This window comes from Cetorhinus maximus, chromosome 7 (assembly GCF_964194155.1).
Source record: "Cetorhinus maximus chromosome 7, sCetMax3.hap1.1, whole genome shotgun sequence".
Classification (NCBI taxonomy): Eukaryota; Metazoa; Chordata; class Chondrichthyes; order Lamniformes; family Cetorhinidae; genus Cetorhinus; species Cetorhinus maximus.
Window position 1 is genome coordinate 64,745,488 of NC_135885.1, and position 12,352 is coordinate 64,757,839.

At 38.4% G+C, this 12,352-nt stretch overlaps 1 protein-coding gene across 13 annotated transcripts in view; it reads right to left on the bottom strand.

The window, feature by feature from the left end:
- LOC144682835 (mitogen-activated protein kinase kinase kinase kinase 4) overlaps positions 1 to 12,352 on the bottom strand; it is a 337,463-nt gene that overhangs the window by 228,966 nt on the left and 96,145 nt on the right. For 2 of the 13 annotated variants that reach the window (XM_078545611.1, XM_078545612.1), the window contains exon 3: positions 8,525 to 8,680. The exons of the other annotated variants lie outside the window; for them this stretch is intronic. The gene's annotated coding sequence lies outside the window, so the exon portion shown is untranslated. The remainder of the gene's footprint in view (positions 1 to 8,524; positions 8,681 to 12,352) is intronic. 13 annotated transcript variants of the gene reach the window in all.

Here is a 12,352-nt window from a genome sequence, read left to right on the forward strand (position 1 = left end):
GCCTAGGCCTAATATAACAGTATTGATTTTTTCATTGCTTCCAAACATTATTACAGCAAATTAGATTGCACTTTTCACCTGCAGATTTAGAGAATTTGAATCTAGCTTTGTTCAGTGGTCCTCCAGTTAAAACTACGAAGTAAATTGGCAAAAATGAGACTTGATAGCAGTCTCTTTAGCTCAGCCAAAAGACTAAGGATTTTCTCTACAGTGGCATTCCTACTGGAACATTTCTTATGGTTAGATTTGGCCGCACTAATGAGCCCCTGCTCCAAACTCAGCAAATCTTCCAAGAGCACTATAATTTGAACATAAATGGCACGTTCCAAGCAATATTTCAATAGGTGATAGGGCACCAATCATAGGGTGAAATGTTATGATAGCTTATTTATGATCTCCAAAAGCTGTAGGGGAGCAGCTAAATTACATTCAAACAAAAATTATCGAGTGTGATTGTTCAGTTGTGTGTGAGATGAACAGCTCCTGTTGATATGAATTGACAATTAAATATGAACTGCTCATACTATCAAGTTGTAAACTTTCAAGGAGATGCTCTCAAAGAGGGCACTTAACCCTCATAGCCAGAAAAGCAGCAATATTACATAACTAAAAGTTTTATACAAGTTAACACCTTAGTTTAGGCATTGTGTTGACTGTTTTCCTTTGAGTAGATTAGAGTACCCACCATGAGGATGCCAAAGATGTAAACATGGACAAAAGAGCTAAATCCCTGAGGGGAGAGTGACTGTTCTTGACATGAAGGTAACATTTGACTGAGTGTGGCAGCAAGGAGCCTGAGTAAAGCTGAATCCAATGGAGTTCAGGGGAAAACTCTCCACTGGCTAAAGTTATACCTGGCACAAAGAAAGATGGTTGTGATTGTTGGAGGTCAATCACCTCAGCTCCAGGACATTGCTGCAGGAATTCCTCAGGGAATATCCTCAGCTTCATCAATGGCCTTCCCTCTATCATAAGGTCAGAAGTGAAGATGTCCACCAATGATTGTAGTGTTCAGTTTCATTCATAACTCCTCAGATACTGAAGCAGACCATGCCCGCTTGGAACAAGACCTGGACAACATTCAGGCTTGGGCTGAAAAATGGCAAGTAACACTCACAACACCCAAATACCAGGCAATGAACATCACCATGGAAGAATCTAGCCATCTCCCTTGACATTCAACAGCACTATCATTGCAAAATTCCACCCCAAATCCTGGATTTGGCCAGAAACTTAGTTAGACAAGTCACATACTGTGGCTACAAGAGCAGGTTTGAGGCTGGGTATTCTGTAGAGTGACTCACCCAACTCGCCAAAGCCTTTTCCACCATCTACAAGGTACAATTCAGGAGATTGATGGAATAATCTCCACTTGCCAACAAAACTCAAGAAGCTCAACATCATCAAGGACAAAGTAGCTCACTTGATTAGTGCCCCATCCGCCACCTTAAACATTCACCCTCAAGCACTGGTACACCACAGTTGCAGTCTGCATTATCTGCAAGATGCACCACAGCAATTGGTCAAGGCTTATTACAGCAACACCTTCTAAGAAGGACAATGTAGCAGGAACACGGAAATACCATCACCTCCAAGCTTCCCTTCAAATCACACACCATCCTAACTTGGAAATATACCATCTTTCCTCTATTGTTGCTGGGTCAAAATCCCTACCCAATAGCACCTCCACCATATGGAATATAGCAGTTCAAGGGTGCAGTTAACCATCACCTTCAAGGGTTGCATCTTCCGCTCAGCGAGCAGGGGGCAGGACCCGCTCACCGGGGTGGCATCCGGACGTCACCCCGTGTCATTTATATTTTCAGGTCGGCAGCCACTTAAGGCCCTTAATAAAGTAATTGAATCAATGGACCTGCCCGTCCAACCTTAAGGGGCAGGATGAGGTTTCATAAGGGTATTAAAATTTGTATTAAATGTCTAAATAAAGAAAATTGACATGTCCCAGCTCATGTGACAGTGGCACATGAGGGGACATGTCAGTAATTTTTTTAAAAATCTTTATTCAATGTTTCAAACCTGAGCCGATCTCCCTGATGCGTTACTTTGCGTCGGAGATCTGTGCGCTCTTTCATGCGCATGCGCTAAAGAGCACACTCCCTGCTCAGGGAATCCTCCCACCCCCCGCCTGCACAGGGAGCGCATAGTACTTCCTGGCGGACATCACGCTGGGCAGGCCTTAATTGGCCCACCCACGTAAAATGGTGGCTCCGATCGGGAACCCACCCGCCTGCGCCCGCACCGCACAGCACAGCACCACTCCCCCACAGGGGGAAATGTTGTCCCAAGGGTATCTATGGCCATGCAATAAATGCTGGCATTAATAGTGATGCCTAAGTCTGTTGAATGAATAAGTTTTTTTTAAATACTTGCCTGTTCATCCATTCTTCAGTACATTAATTGCTGGTTTAAATCTAGGCAGTGTGGTATAGTTGTACCACTTTTCCACAATAAAGTTTAGTTCCTGTGGCAGCACATAATAGTTCCAGTAGCCAGGGTGATTTACATGAAGTTTGTTAGCTATCCTCAGCTTGCTGTTGGAAACTTAATAACAGCTATAAAGGCGAGTGATGATACTCAAAACTAGACTCACCTATGAAAGTTAATCTAAAATGGAGAGGCTTTAGTATTTGGTGGAAGGGGGAGAAAACTGAAAAAAAGCTTTTCTGAAACTAAATTTAATTCTTTTATTTCCCTCTGTTACACCTCACTGCCTCCTGCCCAGTAGAGCTGTACATTAAACTACTGTATTGGTATTCCTTGTTCACCCATTAAAGTACAATGTGTGCCTGCTTTTTTGTGTACCTTTGGCCCTGTACTTCACATCTGAAAGATGCTTCAGCGCTTGACAACCAGGCCAAGATTACCAATTCTTAGCTGACATTGATACCTGGGATGAAGGCTCAAATTCTACTCAGTTTTACACAACTCATGCTTTATAATTAGGAAATGGGTTTTCTTTTAATCTAACATCATTGTGTCATGATTGGGAGCATCATGAAAGTAAGTATCTATTGGGAAGATGGAAAATGAGGGAAAGCGTAATTAGGACTGTGACTGTATCTTCTGTTGAAAACAAACGTGTCATTTTTATTGTCTTGAGGAGGAGGAGGATACTTCAAATTGTGGCTAATTGAGGTTAGGTACAATTTTTCTCCCCAGGCGAGAGGTTTCACTCAGTTGTTTCAATTGTGACTAAGTTCCAACAATGTTATGAAAATTCCTCTTTTGCTCAGTTGCTGGTGGAATTAGAAGGAAATTATGCTACAATAAGTTCTCCCACGCATAATTAAACAATCAGATATATATCAAAAATTGTGCAGGATATTTTAAATTCCCCCCATTTATCACATTTGAAATGAGTGAAAACTGATGCAGCTTAACTATACATATAGAAAAATGGTGCAGTCACTTATGTTTACAACTATTGTGGAAGCACCATGCAAATACAAAGAAATGTAAAGTACAGCACACAGAAGCAGGAAAATAAGGGTAGCATGGGCACACCATAAACAGCTATAGATGAAGTTGAGAGGAGCATAAAAGTTTTAATGAACCAGATGCTAAACATACCCAACCAGCGCTATGCAACAAAGTAATATAGCAAATGGAGTGTTCAGCCGTATAGCCAAAAATAGTAGAATATGAGCCAGAAGTAATCATGATCAAGCTACATAATAATCTGGTCAGACCACACAGTGAATATGGTGCCCAGTTCCTGTCACCAAGGCAGAAGGAAAACATTCAAGCATTGAAGGTAATGCAACAAGGAGTCACTAAGACTGATCCCTAGTGTTAAAGGTCAGAGTTTGTGATGAAAGATTCGAGAAATTTGTTTTTTTCCAGCTTTGAAAAGACGGGTAAGAGGTGATCTTATGCAAATTAATTTGAAAGTCTATCATAAGCAACCACAGGTTCTAAGCTAGCAAAGAGCAAATTTAGAATTGCTATCAGAAAGTTGTTCTTCACACAAAGGGAGATCAATATTTGGAATAGACTCCCAGATTAAATAGTTAAGCTAAAAGCCTTTAAATCCATAATGACCATTTGAGTGCTGCAAGGGAGATCAGGGTATTCTAGATGGATGAACAAAGATGAGCAAAGCCACCTTCCTCCCCTATCTTGGGATATGGAAAATCCTTCATGATAACCTCGAATGGGATAACGGCAGAATATATTGAGCTGGATTGATATAGATACATTCATTCGTACTTGCAGGTCACCTGTGGCATTTTCTCAGAGGCAGATGAGATATTTTATAAGTGGTTCTGCTTTTAAAAGGCCTATTCCTTTAAAGCCACGGGTACAATTGCTCACAGTTTAATTGGTTTCCTCTCATCTAATAACAAATCTTCCAATCTGTATATTTTCCTTACCAAACAGTATTCAAACTAATTGAGCGCAGGCAATTAGATTATTCGCCTTAAGGGAATAGGCGATATTAAATGCAGCTCCTCCATAAGAACAGAATATTACACTGCTTGTAACAAAGCATAAGGTTTCTGTTATTTGAACATAGCACATCAACTGACTTAAACTTTACTTGCTGTTGCATGTGTATTAGCATAAATTTCTTTCAATTAACGCACGTCATCACATTCAAAATGTCACCCTTGCACCTGGTCAGCCCATGTGCTAAGACACCAAATAAATGCAAGTTTTATCTCTCATATGCAGGAGGAAGACAGGTACATAAATTTAAAAGTCTTATTTCATCCACACAAAATGCTGTGCACAACTAGATCAAGTATTGAATTTACTGAATTCCATCTTTACATTGAATTTGAACTTAGAACCTTAACCAATGCCCTGAGTCCAGTCACGCTAAAAGGATGTAATATAAGTTTTCGTGAGGATCATGGAAAGGACTAGTGCTTAAGCCCAAATAAAGGCCTCCAGAGTAGCATGATACAACTATATAATGACATTAAAGCTTCTGTTCTTTTAATAATTCTCATTAAAATTTACATATTTCAGTTTACAAACATATTGCACTTTAAGCAGACCACATAATGAAGATTATCATGTGTTCCTCGCGCTCAGGATAAATAGGCGCCTGATAGTTGTTCAGTTTACATGAGGAAAATATACTTTACTACAGAGCTGCTTTGGAAATATCACTGCAAAACAAGGTTACAGCATATAAAATCTCCAATATTGCTTTGGAAGAGTCAGTAAAATAAACTCTACTATCTTTGCCATCTCTTGCAGTTTGATCCATTATAATTATCTGCTAAACATGAAAAAGCTAAGAAAAAACAAATCTTGATCATATAGAATACTCATTGTAGTAACCATCAGTGACAGTGATATTTCTAATGATATTATTAGCTCCCTTTGGCATTGCTCATGTTACATTTGGTGTGTTAGGCTTGGTTCAATGGTAGCTTTCTCACCTGATCAGAGGGTTCAGGTACCATTCTAGAGATTTGAATGCAATCTAACCTGACACTTCAGTACTAAGGGAGTGGCTGCAACTGTCAGGAGTGTCATCTTTCAGGAAAGGCATTAAACCAAACTCCTATTTGCCCAGTCAGGTCATAGTAGAAAATCCAATGGTACAATTTGAAAGAAAATGAGAGGAGTCACCCCATGTTCTGGCCAACGTTTGTTATTTATCGCTCAAAAGCTAAAATAGATTACTTGGTGATTTACCTCATCATTGTTGTGGAATCTTGCCACAGAAAATTGGCTGCCATGTTTGCCAACATTACAACAATGACTATGCTTCAAAGTGCTTTGCAGCCTGTGAAGCACTTGAGGATATCCTGTGGTTGTGAAAAATGCAACATAAATCAGTTTTTTCAATTCTATGACTGTTGTCAGGCCACATAATGCACAAGGCATTACTCTCCTAGTAAAATGGATCCGTGCCCCCTCGCACCGAAACATACATTTTTTGAATAGAGCCCCAGGTGATCAGCAACATTGTAAATTAAAATGTTTCATTTTCAGATTCCAGCTCAGAAGTATATAACATTTTAGGTTTCTTTTCAAAGTATAACAAAGCATGATGCCAGAACATACCAGTATGTGCATAAAGTTTCTCTGCACATAAAAGGCACATTTTGGTGCCAATGCTTATGAGCTCCAACCTAAAGCTGACAAGAATATTCGAATATAAGCAGCTCACTAATTAAACAATTAATCTGATTGGTCTCACCTTGCATTTACTTAGTAAAATGGCTTTTAGGGCCTCAAATAGAATTTATAAAAAGAGGCATATATTTTGTGAATCACACATAGGCTATAATAACTGTCAAATATAAAATAGTTAATGTTTATTTGCATTCAATTGGCTCAAATTTTGAATTAATAAATTAACAACTCACAACTGAGAACAAGGATTGGATCCATAGCCGGTAGGAAACTCTTTCAAGTTATCAACAGTCACAGATTGCAACTCTTTTGAGTACAATCACAGTTCTTGGTTTCCAGGAGTGGGAAATGAACCCACAACCCTCTGATTCAAAGGCGAGGGTGCTATGAACTAAGCCACACCTGACACAGTGAATGCAGTTTTCAAAAAGTAGCAAAAATGGCCAGTTAACAGCTATGAATTATAAAAAAGCAAACCAATCTAAATCATAAAATATTGCTCAACATTTTATTTGGCTATCCTGGAAATTATCCTTAAAATATGGTTTGCTACATAATGGAAATTTTTTTAAAAAAAATTTAGGACACAATAATTCAATTCAAATTAAATGCAAGTTAAATTCAACTATTCAAAGTATTTTTCTAACCAGGTCACCTATCATACACCAGGAGACCACATGGAAACGCAGACATATCAACATCAACTTCAAAAACTAAACAGGGCAGCAGCCTCCAGATCCCTGTATGCATGAGTTTCTAGAATTTGACTGACAAAGAGACTGCCCAATCACAAAACAATGCAACATTGCTATCTTGTGAACCCCCATGTATTTTAATGCCATATTGACAGGAGATTAAATTATTGCTTTTAGGGTAATTTAAATACGATTTGGTACAAAACGCCAAAGCATAGATGAACTCCAACTTTTTCGCACCAAGATAGTCACAGTGAACATAAATGCAGTCTCTTATAAACACAGTGAACTAAAATAAGGAAACAAAGATGTAGCTGAGAACGTAAGGGGTATTTTTACTCCGTGCCTTTATATTGTGTAATTCATTGGCTGAAGTATTTTGGGCTAGCCTGAGGATCTGAGAAGCACTATGGAAATGCGAGCTGTTTCCACATATTCTGCGTTTTCCCAAAGTGGTGTTAGCGGCTACTTCACTTTTAGTTACTATGACACTGAGAACTTGTTCCAGGGATGGCAGGACTATCTTATGAAGAACGATTGGGGAAAATGGGCCTGTATTCTCTAGAGTTTTGAAGAATGAGATGTGATCTCATTGAAACCTACAAAATACTTAAAGGAATAGACAGGGTCGATGCAGGTAAGAGTCTAGAACCAGGGTACACAATTTCAAAATAAGGGGGAAGCCACTTAGGACCGAGATGAAAAGAAATTTCTTTACTCAGAGGGTTGTGAATCTTTGGAATTCTCTACCCCAGTGGGCCGTGGACGCTCAGTCATTGAGTATGTTTAAAGGTGGAGATTGATGTGTTTCTGATTAACAATAACAAAGGGTTATGGGGATAGTGTGGGTAAAAGGCATTGAAGTGTTCGATCAGCCATGATCATGTTGAATGGCAGAGCAGGCTCAACAGGCTGAATGGCCTTCTCCTGTTCCTACATTCCTAACTGAAAAAAAAGCATCATTCACATCAATAAAGGGCATCTCCTAGACAGACTATACTATTTATTACTCAAGGTTGGAAGAGGTTCCAAATAAAAGTTTTGATATAAACATACTTTTACCAAAATGTTCTACCTAAAGGTAAGTGCTGTTCTCTAGATATTTGATTTTTAAAAAGCAAAAGGATAAATTCTTAATCTATTCTTTAATTTTTACTCTAAATCTTCAACCATAAACAGATGACAAATAAAGGTAATTAGTTATGCCCTTTATTAAAGGCAGGGATTTACATATTTTAACTGTGGCATTTATTTATTCATTCATAAACCTGCGACAGAAGAACAAGGACAATAAACTGAAGCTTATCACACTATACTTTTTATTTAGGTGTCTCAAATATTCTCTATAATACCGATGGAAAAAACATACAAGTGCATGAAATAAGCCACGTAAACATCACCCATTATTGCACACAATCGATACTCCTCTATATCACAATTTGGAACATCCTTAATATATAACAGTAGTATTGAATTATCATAAATATGAACTAAAATTATATACAAGTAACAGGTAAACTTATAAATGCCTTCTGCACATACTCAAATAGTTTTGTCTATACCAAGAGTTTAAGGGTGCTTTGATATATGTTACTACTTTGGGTTCCAAGAAACTAATATCTGCTAGCCAAATCCTAGTACTAAAATCTACCCACATTATCCCAACAGCACAATTGCAGACTCCAGGAAAAGCGCTAAACAAACATCAGTACCAGTATAAAAGCAGTTCAAAACCAAAAAGGCAGTTTCTGGCAGCCAGACCTCTGGCGTCCAAATCACTCTTCAGGACTGCTTGCCACAGCATGTGACTGTTCAATTTTCTAAGTGGGTAGGACTTCAGATTACTCCTATTCACCAGAAATCACTTCCTAAACATTTTAAAATATGAAAAATTAACAATAGCACACCAAAATGACAAGGCATACTCTACACTGCTAAAATGGGCTCCTCAATAGTATTTATTATACTCTATCATAATTATACAAGATCCATGCCTCATCATATCTACAAAAAATTCAATAATCCATACCTTTCCAAAGTTTCAGTATCAGTGCCCATCAATGCAAAAGCAATACATTCTAATTAGATTTCTAGGATGGCTAACTAACCAAAAATAGATGGGATAGGTTGAGTAGGGAAAATAAATCACTAGAAATTGTTTCATTGTTTGTAATGTTAAGATTTAACAACATTTGAACTGACAGCCCATCATTGTTACATTGTTGGTTTAAAAAAAGCCATTGCCTTCTAGATAGAATCCTTAATTCCAAAGGGTAAATATCATCAGAGACAGCTCCATAAATTAATCCTATTTGAGAAGCTATGTTTGTTGACTGGACACAAACTTTAGACTTGAAGTTTAACTAGGTGCAACAAAATTACTCTTCTGAAGAATTCACCAGGTTAGGATGTAAGCAGATATTGTCTTACCAGCTTTTGAGAAAGTCTCTGATACGATACCTCACAAAGGGATGATAGAATTTTGCAGAAAGCTGCTGCTACAGTGGATAAAGAAAGATTTTAACCCATACCACATACAGAAAATTGTCATCAATGCTGCAGATCTGCTTGGAGACCATTTACCAGTGGTGTCCCACAGGATTAGTGTTAGGGTCTTTGCTCTTTAAATCTAAATTTGTGGTCTAGGTAAAGGGATGAGGGAATGATCTGCAAGTTTGCAGATAGAGATCTGGACAAATTTTAGAACTGCGGAGGAGACTTAACAACTGCAAACAAATTTTGAGCTGCTGGGGAATGGGGTCACATTTGGCAAACATCCTACCAGAACAAAAGCATCCTCATGTGGTGAAAAGAAAAGATCTCCATAGCACAGCTCATAACAGAGTCATGATCAATTTCACAAAACTATAACTAAAGTTGCATTCACAGCACTATCCATTGTGTAATAAAACATACCATTTTGTGCTTGCACAAAGCCTTGGTTATGTCTCATTTAGAATACTGTGTCCCTTTTCAGTCGGCCACATGATGGGTGATCCTGAAGTTTATTATTATTTCACGGGATGTAGGCATCACTGGCTAGACCAGCATTTTTACTGCCCATCCCTAACTGCCCTCGAGAAGGTGGTGGTGAGCCACTTTCTTGAACCACTGCAGTCCAAGTGGTGTAGGTACACCCAGAGTGCTGTTAGGAAGGGAGTTCCAGGATTTTGACCCAGCGACAGTGGAAGAATGGCAACATAGTTCCAAGTCAGGATGGTGTATGGCTCAGGGGCAAACTTGCATGCGGTATTCCCATGCATCTGCTGCCCTTCTCCTTCTGGACTCAGGAAGTCATGAGTTTGGGAGGTGCTATCAAATGAGCCTTGGTGAGTTGCTGCAGTGCATCTTGTAGATTGTACCACTACTGCTATTGTGCGTCAGTGGTGGAGGGAAGTGAATATTGAAGGTGGTGGATGGGGTGCCAAGCAAGCCGGCTGCATTGTCCTAGATGGTTCGAGCTTATGTGTTGTTGGAGCTGCACTCATCCAGGCAAGCGAAGAGTACTCCATGAAATTCCTGACTTGTGCCTTGCAGATGGTGGACAGGCTTTGGGGAGTCAGGTGGTGAGTTACTCGCCACAGTGTGATATGCTTACTCATAATCTCAATTAGATCGGTTGGGGAGGACCAGGAATTGCACATACAAATTACAAAGGGGGTAAAATCGATTAAATGTTAAGCAGTTCCTGAGAACTCTGGAACAAATTACCAATCTGTGCATTACTGTTGATTCACTATGTACTTTACTGATGTCATGTCTACTCAGTCAGGAACCAACCATACAAATATGAAATAATATAACTTATGGCAAATTTGATCTCCTGGGTTAGATTTGATCACGCAGGGGGAATTTGCCAGATTTCCTTTCCTAAGTTGACCTTGAATCTTTTTTCAGGAGGCTATTTTGTGCCACAGGAGTAAGGAATCACTCACCAAGTGAATGGGAGAGCTGGGTTTTCCCTCTCTAGCAATTTGATCCACTCGTATGCATTTGCTCAAAATCCTCATGTTTCTCCTTCATTGTACATTTCAAAATTGCACATTACAAATTCTTTGCTGTTATATAATTTGTGATAAATACACTACACAACTTCAAAAGAGTGACTTGCAAGAATGGTAGCAAAAACCATTTAAAGGATAAGCACTGAAGGCCTTAAGTTTTACAAAAGGGCAGCCTGTAATTTATAACAAATGTGCATTTATTTTTTTTAAATTGTGCAAATACATTGAAACCAAAAAGAAAATACTTGTAAATTTTCTGAAAACTGTGCCATAATTACTTTAAGAATCCAAAGGGCCCACACAAGTCCACTTGAGGTCTTTCCAACTCCAAGTAAACAAAAAAACTTCTGTAAAGCGTACATTTGTCGATGTATCTCAATTAAGCTTTGCTCTACTGTGGGTCATTTATTTGCTAACACACTTTTTAATAACCTTGTGAGAGGAAAGGAGTTTATGATATTTGAATACTTTTGAAGACACAATACTACATTACAATCAAAACGCTAATTTACAACCATAACAAATGGAGATTTCCTGAACAAATCAGCACCGGCACACAAAAAATTTGTTAAAGCACTATAGTGAAGATTCTAATATTTTTTAAGTAATTGAATTGATACCACTATCAATTTCTTAACATAAGTTAAGATATCTCAGTGTGCTTTAGATTTTCTGATGGAACCCTGCAGTCAGAAGAACCTAGAAAGACCTGCAATAGCAAACGTTGGTTGGTATCTATTTTAAACAGCAGAGTACCTTCACATGAACTACAACAGTTCAAGGTAGCAGCTCATCAACACCTTCTCAAGGGCAATTAGGGTGGCGAACAAACGCTGGCTTTGCTAGCAATGCTCACATCCCATGAATGAATAAAAAACTCATCTACGTTTATGGTAGCATGCATACATAGACATAAACTACATTATGAAAATGCCAAAAATGTGGCAGCATCAATACTGAAGTAAAGATCTAGCTAAGATAATGCATTATATTCATATAAACTATTTCTAACATTGTATAATTCCAGTGTTTCCAGTCTAAAATGTTGTGATTTGATGCATTAGAAACAAAACAATACAAATTTTGTTGGAGTGTATTTTCCTTCAGTAATCAAAACATGGTTTTAGAAGTGCAGTTTTCATGATATTTATAATGACTAATGTTGGACAGGCGACAATTTTTTCCTCCTATTCCTCCTAATTTTTTCATTCACTGGCCAGTTCTAAAAATGTTGATTTGTCCTCAAGAATATGACATCATTCCAAAGGAAGTAAACTATGGTTTTATTTTAACCAGGTTGCTAGACCATTACACCCAATGTAAAATTGGCAGCAGGCTAATTTGGCATCAGCACAAATGTCACCTTTTCAAAAGAAAGACTATCTGGACACTGGGTAATATTTACTTTTGTAGTTTGAGCAATCAGATACCCTGTGAAAACAAACTGAGCTGTTTGTACTTATTAGGGCCCACTAGGGCCAAACCAGTATGGTTTATTATAAGAAACATCTAGAGAATTTCAGTTGTTGAAACAAT